A 10,000-nucleotide genomic window follows, 5' to 3' on the forward strand; every position below is an offset into this window, starting at 1 on the left:
TAATACAAGATTAATTCAAAACGATGATAAATAAGCATTACATTTGACGGAGAAATCTGAATGCTAAAGGGTAAGAGACTTTATTAGTAAAAATTACTTCATCAATGAAGTAGTGTTCTCTAAAAATATTCTAAAACTTATGCATGTAAGGAATGGAAAACTTTTCCAACAACAGATACAAGAAACCTACTACTAGAATAAAGATTCTGTAATTTACAATTTTGGCCAACAACATTTTTGCTGTAGCTTGGTCTGTACATTCAGGACTGGCCTAGGGTTATATAGCAACGATACCAGCAGCAGCAGCCTTGTCATAATTCTTTGAGGTTGAGAGGATTCTAAGATCTTCATTTCTTCATTTAATGTCTTCTTTTTTTTTCTTTCCATGCTAGCATAGATTTAGATAGAATTGTGTTTGAGACAGCTCTTCTTGTAGCTAACCTTTTTACTGTTTCCATGTAAAGGACTTTTCTTTTTATTCCAAAGGTCTTTGAAAGCAGAACGTGAATAGTCATGGTACTTGTCTAGGAATGTCAGTATCATCACTGCTTGACTCAATTGGTAACAAGTGTGGAATATCAATATTCATACATGCATACACACACACACCTCACTGATGTGAAACTTGAGCCAAGATACAAACATTCACTTTCAAGAAGCCATGTCGTCTTGAACATGATTGAATCCTCCTTTCTTATTCATTCAATGTAATCTATATATATGTGTGTGTGTGTGTGTGCGTGTGTGTGTGTACATGTATGTATGTCTTTATATTTTTCTTGATTCAGTCGTTATACCATGTGTGTGCATACACACACACACACACACACACATAGATAGATAGATAAACAGACAGACAGACAGAGGCATACACACACATACACCTATGCTAACGGCTTCCTGCAGTTTCCAGTTATCAAATTCCTTCACAAGACATTCCCTAGTGCAAGAGAACTTGAGAGCATTTTATACACAACTACTTTGAAACCATCAACTTATAAATATTTGCACACATATTTGTGTTACTAAATGATTAACAAATAATGTTCAAAAGCCAGAATATTCAGTTTTCAGGCCCAAAAAAATGACCTTCTAATGCAGTGGTTCTCAACCAGGTTCCATATAGCCACTGAGGATTCATTTAAGATATTGTGGGGTCCATGTCAAAAGTAATTTAGGGATCCACTATAGTATTTTTTTAAGGGTCCCTGAACAAAATTTTGCTTTAGGTTTGTGTATTGGTATATATTACAAGAAACAACCAGGTTTCCATCTCTAACATTTTTCATAGTTCAACCTACACACGTTAATGTATGAAAAACAAAACAGGAATTTTGAAAGTGGTTCCTATTAAAATAGTTTTTAAACATTGAATGGCTATCAAGGTCCACCAGAATAAATTAGCAATCAAAGGGGTCCATAGATAAAAAAAATGGCTGACAATCCCCACTCTAATGCATGTTTTGAAAACATGTTTGTAAGCAGGGCTATATAAATTTACAAGATTTTTCTCAAGTTTAGCAAGTGTTTGTATACTGTTATTGGTGTCTGGATTCCAGTAATGGTGAACTATGGCCTAGTGCTTCCTTCAGGTGTGCCCCCCCCCCCACCATCTTGTAATTCTCTCATCTCGTAGCATGAAGCTGATCCATCACACCTAGCCTAGGACTCATCCTGTTGTGAACTACATGGTGACCTCAATTTTCAGGTGGCGCAAAAAAAAAAAAAACATTAATTCCATGCTGTAAAGTGGTTAGCATTAGGGAAGACATCCAGCCATTAAAAAAAAAAAAAAAAACAGGCGCAGGAGTGGCTGTGTGGTAAGTAGCTTGCTAACCAACCACATGGTTCCGGGTTCAGTCCCACTGCGTGGCATCTTGGGCAAGTGTCTTCTGCTATAGCCTCGGGCCTACCAATGCCTTGTGAGTGGATTTGGTAGACGGAAGCTGAAAGAAGCCCGTCGTATATATGTGTATTTGTGTGTCTGTGTTTGTCCCCCTAGCATTGCTTGACAACCGATGCTGGTGTGTTTACATCCCTGTTACTTAGCGGTTCGGCAAAAGAGACCGATAGAATAAGTACTGGGCTTACAAAAGAATAAGTCCCAGGGCCGAGTTGCTCGACTAAAAGGCGGTGCTCCAGCATGACCGCAGTCAAATGACTGAAACAAGTAAAAGAGTAAAAGAGTATGCCAGAGCAGACAAGATATCAGTGCTTGGTTTGGTCCTTGGACACATTGATTCCTGTCCAAACCATCCAGCCCATGCCAGCTTGGAACATGGAAGTTTGATGATGAATGGACACCGACGACAATGACGACGCATGCCCAAAATTCAAATAATACGGTCACCATCAGTCTACCTTTCTCTGCAGCAATCTGTCTGCTCGCGAAAACAAGTGCACCACTTCTGCCGCCGGCGCCGTCATTATTCCAGCACCTTCATACATATATGCATGTGCGCAACCAGTTAATTGATCTTGTGATGCAACAGCTGTGTGTATACTAGCAATCACTGCAAATGTCCGCGTCTGTCATTCGAGAAGGACGGGGAAGGGGTGGGGGGTGCCGTTTTATTATTTTTTTCTTGCGGAGCAAAGGGGGCTGGTGTGTCTGCTGTCATATCTTATTTTTGTGGGTGTGAGTGGAAGGCTCTGTGTGTGTGTGTGTGTGTATGCATGCATGTGTGTGTGAATGATAAAAAAGACAAAAGAGGTTGAAGATTATATATATATCTATGTGTATGTGTATATGTGTGTATATATGTGTGTGTGTGTGTATATATATATATATATATATTATATATCTGTGTATATATATATATGCACACACGTTTGTTTATGTATGTATATGAACATACATACATACGTACACAGATTCATATACAGAGGAAGTGAAGGGGAGTGAGTGAGAGAGAAAGAGAGGCAGAATGTGAGGAAGTTGGAGGGGTGAGTGAGAGTAATAGAGACATCCTGAAATGCGAGGGAGGTTGGTGAGGGTGTCGTGGGTGGTGTAATAACAGGACAGAAAGAGGACTGAAGTGAAATTAGATTTAATTTATTGTAATTAGAAAGTGTAACAATGCTAAATCTGGGGTGGAGGGTATAATTTTTTTATAGAAAATAAATCAGAATAAAAACAAAATGATCAGAAGTGGTGGGGGTTGGTTGGAGTGCTTAATAATTAATAGTGATAAATAATGGCTGAAATCTGTCATATAAACTTTGGGACAGCTGTGTGTGTGTGTGTAATCAGTTTCGGGTTATTTTTTATTCATTTAAAAATGTTTTTTTGTGATTTAGTCAGAAGGACAGTGCTCATATTGTCTTTTAAAGACCTCTGCAAGGAGGGTCTTGAAAATGGCGGATGTGATAGAGAAGAAGAAACTATGCTTTATAAGTTACTGACGAGTCATCATATTTGTTTAATGTCCGCTTTTCCATGCTGGCATGGGTCGAACAAAATATGTTGAGGATTTTCTTTTCTATGGCCACATGCCCCACTTCCTGTCATCAGTTCTTGTCTGATTCTAGGCCTTGGTAATATTTTCCAATGACCAGACATTTTCACTAATCAGCAACAAACCACCTCACTTGTATGATGATGGTAGGTTCATACAACCGTCACTTCATGTCTAGACTTGGGTACTTACATATATACACACACAAACATGCACACACCATACGCACGCGCACACACACACACAAAACTGTACAACTATAGCTTATAGTTGACCAATCGTAAATTTGGTAGATGCGAATTATGCCCAATGTGTAATTGTGTGTGCGTGCATGTATATTTATATTTGTTTCGCACCACTTGACAACCAGTATGGGTTTGTTTACATCCCTGTAATGTTGTGTTTAGTTTAAAAGCAGGCCAACTGAGAAACATTAGACTAAAATTTGTCACCTAAAAAAACCCTTTGGGCAGTGCTCCGGCATGACTACACTCCCATGATTACAGTGGATGTGGAGTACGAAGCTTGCTTCCCAACTACATGGTTGAGATTTCAGTCCCACTGCATGGCACTTTGGCCAAGTGTCTTTTACTATAGCCTTTGTCCGATCAAAGCCTTGTGAGTGGATTTGATAGACAGAAACTGAAAGAAGCCTGTCATGTATATAAATAGCATTTCCACCACCACCACCACTTGACAATTGGTATCGGTGTGTTTACATCCCCATAACTTAGCAGTTCAGCAAAAGAAACTGATAGGATAAGTACTAGACTTGGAACAAAGTAAGTCCTAGGGCCAATTTGTTCAACTAAAACCCTCCAAGGCAGTGTTCCAGCATGGCCACAGTCAAATCATTGAAACAAGTAACCGATAAAAGATATATAAATATATATATATATTAATAGTTATCACCAAGCTAACATGGCAGTCCAGAAAAATAGGACGAATGCTGCCGTTGATTTGCTTCAAGAGGCTATCACCTCTAGCTAGCTATGAACCTGTGTTCATCCTTCGAACAGAGAGGGTCAGCCGCTTCCTCTTGCAAATACCCTGAAAGTAGTCTGTAGATGCCAGACCAGCAAGGGGAAGTAGCTGACCTCCCCTGTTCAAAGGTCGTAATGGACATAGGTTCGTGTTTTACATAGCTAGCTAGAGGCGATGGCCTCTTGGAGCTAATCAACGGCAGCATTCGTCCTATTTTTCTGTACTGCTGCTGTAGTCTCCTTTAGAGATACTTTAAAATATTAATATATATATATATATGTAAAGAGGACTCAAGATATTAGTATATGTATATTTTTATTAATATTTTGCAGAAGCTTGACAAGTGCAGATGCATGAAACTCTCAGCCCTCAAGTCACTCTGTTGCTTCTGCTAAATATTAAAACGTGTATATAGGGTGCGATGGGTAGATTGTCATCATTTTATATTTTAAATTTAACTCATGCACATTGTTTGTTCTTAGTTTTATTGGCTTCACACTATAGTAGTCAGTTGGACACCATCTGTGAGAAATACAGCCCCATGAATCAAATTACTCTACCAAAAATTTGAAAACAACATGTTGTACTGCTTGGCATTTGCACCAGATGCTCCCATACAAACATTTCAAAGTGTTTGGCTGTCAATCTGAGAACAGTGAAGAGGATTCAGAAAGAGTTGGATGAGTCTAATGGTGATTACGAAGGTGTTTGGGGTGATCATTAGCAACGGCGATGTTATACCTCGGTTCATCTTCCCACACGGCCTCAGACTCAACACAGAGGCCTACGTCACGTACCTGGAAGAGGTAGTGCTGCCCTAGGTCAAGAGGGTGTCTGCTGGAAGACCCTACGTCTGGCAACAGGACTCTGCACCATGCTACACAAGCAAGGAGAACCCAGTCATGGCTGTCAGAAAATTTCTGTGACCACATCACCCCTAACATCTGACCACCTAACTCCCCAGACTGCAAAACCCTTGATCATTATGTGAGGGGTGCAGTTGAGTGAGACCAACAAAACTCATTGTAACCCCAAAGATGAACTTTGGATTATGGCAAGGATTATGGCAGCATTCACCAATTTAAACAAGGAGACTCTCCAAAAGAGTTGCAGGAGATTCTGAAGTGGTTTGGAGGCCATGGTTGAAGCCAATGGCAAATGTTTATTGGTATTTCACTTGCCATTACATTCTGAGTTCAGATTCCGCTGAGGTCGACTTTGCCTTTCATCCTTTTGGGGTTGATTAAGTACCAGTCAAGTACTGGGGTCGATGTGATTGACTTACCCCCTCCCCACAAATTTCAGGCCTTGTGCCTATAGTAGAAAGGATTATTATTATTTTCAATACAATGTTTTATGCGATGTATACAGGCAGTGAAGTATATGTACGTATTGTTAGATGTTTCGCTGCTACTGAAATTATTTCCCCTCCTCCATTTCTGACAGTTTGTTACCAAGTTTTTCTCTGGATTGGATGTATTTAAACACTCATGATTAGAACCCCACAAGGAAAAAACAATTTAGCTTGTCGTTGGGGTTTAGGGTTAGGGTGTAGAGTTAAAGGTCTGAGTTACTCAGTTATGCAGAGAGGAGGAATAATTAGGTGGTTGAGGAGAAAGTAACTTGTTGGGTTTGTTTGTTTGTTTGTTTGTTTGTTTGTTTGTTGTTTGTTACATGCAGTCATAATGTTCAGTGTTTAAGATATAAAAATCTGAAAAATGAATTAAAAATTAATCTTTCAAAGCTTTCGGATTACTCTGTCAAATGTAATAAATGTTTATTTATATTGTTTTGAATTGATCACACATCTCATAGCTTCGAGATTTTAATAATGTTACTGTTAATTTTCAGAATGATATTGTAGGGTAAGTGTGAAAGGCTGGATCTGTAAACATATTTGGATTAGATATAGCAATTTTAAATGCTAGAGGATTAGAAAGTACGAAGGTGGGATGCTTATTGCACAATTTGGCCATTGGGCAAGTGTATTCTACTATAACCTTGGGCTGGGCAAAGCCGTATGAGTGGATTTGGTTGACGGAAACTGAAAGAAGCCTGTTGTATATACATATATTTGTTTGAGTTTGTATGTGTGTGTGTGTGCGTGCCTTAATGTCTGTGTTTGTCCCCCTGTAAATCAGTGATTTGGGAAAAGAAAGTGATAGACTAAGTACCAGGTTTAAAAAGAGAACAAGTGCTGGTGTCGATTAATTCAACTAAAACTACTGCAAGGCAGTACCCCAGCATGGCCACAGTCTATTGACCAAAACAAGTGAAAGACGTATGTATGTATTCATATATATATATATATATATATATATTATATATATATATATATATAGTGGTTAGGATATTCAGCTCACAGTCGTAAGTTCATGAGTTCAATACATGGTAGCACATTGCATCCTTGAGCAAATACACTTTATTTCACATTACCCTAGTCCATTCAGCTGGCAAAAATGAGTAGTACCTGTATTTCAAAGGGCCAGCCTTGTCACATTCTGTGTCGCGCTGAATTTCCCTGTGAACTACATTAAGGATACATGTGTCTGTGGGGTGCTCAGCCAGTTGGACATAGTCACAAGCTGACTGTTCTGTTGGTTGAATCAACTGGAATACTCGTTGTCATAACCGACAGATTGCCAGTTATATATATATGTGTGTCTGTGTTTGTCTCCCCCAACATCGCTTGACAACCGAGGAGAGGAGACCCCCCTTATTCATGAATGACCGTGGAATTGCACCTAGAAAGTTACCCTCCGAGATACAAGTTCTGGCAAGGTTGTTTATGGAAAGCCAGCAGTCGCCCATGCATACCAGCCTCCCCTCTCCACACCACTGATGTTATCCAAGGGAAAGGCAAAGGCCGATACACCTTGGCACCAGTGATGTTGCAACTCATTTCTACAGATGAGTGAACTGGAGCAACGTGAAATAAAGTGTCTTGCTCAAGAACACAACACAGCCTGGTCTAGGAATTGAACTCACAACCTCACGATTGTAAGCCCGACGCTCTAACCACTGAACCATGCACCGTCACACACACACACACATATTGTGTATGTATGTGTGTAGTGTATTTCAATGGTGGGCTATTTAAATGTAAACTTTTAAGAAGTAAGAGAAAATTTCTGTAACAAATATAAACAATGCAGCTGAACTAATAATTTTATGCACAATTAGCATGATTCAAATTCAACTAATTAACCAATAACTGAGTGCTTTATTTCCCAGGCAGCGTTGTGTGTCCTTGTAGTTTGAATTAAATCTTTACCATAATTTCATTATGACAATCAATAATATTGTGAAATTTAAGTTGATAAATAACTACTTAATATACAATAGAGCCTATATAAGGGGCTGCTGAAAAGTTCCTGGCTTTGGGAAAAAGAAAATAGAAGAGGACCACTTAATTATGATTTACTCTTTTTTTTTTAATTGTTTCAGTCATGTGACTAGCCATGCTGGAGCACTGCCTTTAGTCAAGCAAATCGACCCGAGGACTTATTCTTTGTAAGCCTAGTACTTATTCTATTGATTGCTTTTGCTGAACCACTAAGTTACGGGGACGTAAACACACCAGCATCGGTTGTCAAGCAATGTTGGAGGGGACAAACACACACATACAATGAGCTTCATTCAGTTTTCCGTCTACTAAATCCACTCACAAGACTTTGGTCAGCCCGAGGCTATAATAGAAGACACTTACCCAAGGTGCCACGCAGTGGGACTGAACCCAGAACCATGCATGTGGTTGGTAAGCAAGCTTCTTACCACACAGCCAATATATTCCCCTTCTCAGATTCACACATTTATTTCAGTGGTCCTTCAGTTTTTCTAAGCCCTATAAAAGAACTTGGGAGTTTAGGCTTCCAACCAGGCCTTTCATGATATCCTTAGAGCCTGGAACTTTTCAGCACCCCTTCGTTTGTGGTTGTTCAACCTAAATTTCCTCAAATCATACCCCACCAACTTGAAAAAATAACATCTCTCACCTCATCTGTGATATGAGATTGTATCACTTTGATACAGTTATTATCCTTGATGGCTCTGTATTTTGAGGCAACATAGAAGAATGTATTTTGTCTGTTGAGGGCACTTGATATTATGGTTAAAGTGTTGCATTCACAATCAAGAGATTGTTGTTTCAATTCCTGGACCAGGTGTTGTGTTGTATTCTAAAGCAAGACACTTCACCTCATGCTGCTCAGTAATCACTTCAACTCCTGATGTGTGGCACACCGTGCGCCAGTTCAGGCGGCATCGATTTGATGGACGGAGTTAGCTAATGTACAGCACATCCATTTGATCACTATAAACAAATCATTTGTGCAGGTCGTTCAACAAGAAATAGCAGAACCATCTTTTTTTCAGACTACAAGAGCCTACCTTCATCATCATCATCATCATAATGATCATCGTTTTGTTTTGTAGCAAAATGCCAAACTGATTCAAATTCGTGAGCCATGACCATACAGCCCAGTACATTGTCCTGCTTAGTAATCATACTTCTCTTCATCCCTACCTTTGTGTGTGTGTGTGTGTGTGACATCTTTTTGCGTATGGCATCTTATGCGCACAACAGGAGCTAAGTTTTAATGGCGAGCAGGCAGCAAATAAAGAGTGATCATAAAATTCCTGTCTCTCTCTGATATTGAACTTTTGAATGTTAGCTCTGTAGCCTGCTTCGGCTTGCTGATCGGCACTCTATGCCCCCTACACTATCGTTGTTTTGATGCCAGGTGTAAAGAAAAAAAAGAGAGAAAATGTAATTCATCTACACACTCATACACACAAACACACACACATCTATATGCGCACACACACACACAAACACACACATGTATATATACACATAAACATATTCATGTAAAATGTATGTGTACATATATATATATATATATATATATATATATATATATATATATACACCCACACACACATGTATATATATGTGTGTGTATGTATACACATGTACACACATGCACACATTGAACGCAAGGTAGCTTAATGAGAAAAAGACTCGGGGATGCAATAGTTTGATTGGTTATTTCCCGAAGCCAGATGCAAATGTTTGATTGGTCAAGTAAAGCGCAGCAGATGTGTGTTACACCGGTAAAACCTTCAGAAAATGCCTCCATAAAGTATAATTATGATGACAGGCCTGTTGACATTGACTTGCCTGACGTCCCTGCCACAACTGCGTTCCTACCCCCCCCCCACCACCCCACTCGTCACCGCTGGTACTGCCACTGCCACCACCACCACCACCACCGCTGACATCTCGAACAGTTTAGCCCGCTTGCTTCTACCTTATACTTTATAGTGCTGTCGGTCTCAGTGTGTCAGCCACTTAACAGAACTTCTTAATCTTCCTGTGATTTGTGAGATTCGGTGGAAAGGTTATTCCAGGAATTTTGTCATAAGAGATGGCATAAACTAGCAAAACTACCACTGAGTGATTGGTGCATACTTGTGCTGTGTGTGTGTGTTTGTGCATGTGTACTTAATGCATTGAGTATGTGTGCTTAATGCATTGTGTGTGCTTGTGTTTGTGC

At 39.5% G+C, this 10,000-nt stretch overlaps 1 protein-coding gene across 6 annotated transcripts in view; it reads left to right on the forward strand.

Moving 5' to 3' along the window:
• Positions 1–10,000, forward strand: part of LOC115212984 (zinc finger protein 845-like) — a 335,566-nt gene that overhangs the window by 262,208 nt on the left and 63,358 nt on the right. For 2 of the 6 annotated variants that reach the window (XM_036503884.1, XM_036503888.1), the window contains exon 1: positions 7,745–7,757. The exons of 2 other annotated variants lie outside the window; for them this stretch is intronic. The gene's annotated coding sequence lies outside the window, so the exon portion shown is untranslated. Of the gene's footprint in view, positions 1–5,127; positions 5,135–7,744; positions 7,758–7,927; positions 7,956–10,000 lie in introns of those variants that run through there. 2 more of the 6 variants (XM_036503886.1, XM_036503887.1) reach the window with 2 other exon arrangements.

The sequence above is a fragment of the Octopus sinensis genome, linkage group LG6 (genome assembly GCF_006345805.1).
Source record: "Octopus sinensis linkage group LG6, ASM634580v1, whole genome shotgun sequence".
In the NCBI taxonomy this organism is placed as follows: domain Eukaryota; kingdom Metazoa; phylum Mollusca; class Cephalopoda; order Octopoda; family Octopodidae; genus Octopus; species Octopus sinensis.